We start from the raw sequence: 717 nt of genomic DNA, 5'->3' as shown, positions 1-717 counted from the left end.
AGTCCTCGAGACATCAAGTATATTGGGTTTCCTCTAGGCCCCCCCCATTACATATGCTTTGCAGCCACTACTTCATATATATACGATAAAATGATGAGGGGGCCCTCTGAGTTACTCAGTCTAAATTCAGAGCTCATCTAGCAGTTGGGGGCAGTTGCTTCTCTTCTGGGCTCCCTGTGAAGCCATTTCAGCAGGAAAGCACCCGACTTCCTCCCCTTCTTCCCCTCCCCTCCGTTTCCAAGCCCCTGAGAGCCAGAAGTCTCACTTGAACTGGGTGATGGAAGTGAGGAAGGTGTAGAAGAATTTGGCATCAAATTCTAATTTTGTTTTCTTCTTTTGGCTGTACCACGTGACCTGTAGGATATTTGTTCCCTGACTGGGGATTGAACCTGGGCCCTCAGCACTGGGAGCCCAGAGTCCTAACTATTGCACTGCAAGGGAAGTCCCTTAGCTAATTTTTTTTTTAAATCAAATTCTAGATTGAAGGTTTTTTTCCGAGCAAATTTTTACAGAAATATAACATATATACAGAATAAATACACAGTTTAAAGTACACAGTCTTAAGTATGCAGTTTAAAGAACTTCTCCCAGCTGAACACGCTCATGTACCCAGCATCCAGATCAAGACACAGAGCCCAACCAGCCCCTCGAGAGCCACCTGGTACGCCTTCCAGTCACATCCCTTCCTCAAGGACGACCACCATCCTGACACTGAAC

Source organism: Ovis aries, chromosome 13 (assembly GCF_016772045.2).
Source record: "Ovis aries strain OAR_USU_Benz2616 breed Rambouillet chromosome 13, ARS-UI_Ramb_v3.0, whole genome shotgun sequence".
NCBI lineage: Eukaryota > Metazoa > Chordata > Mammalia > Artiodactyla > Bovidae > Ovis > Ovis aries.
The sequence above is the reverse complement of the archived record's forward strand: the minus strand, read 5'-3'. Positions refer to the sequence as shown.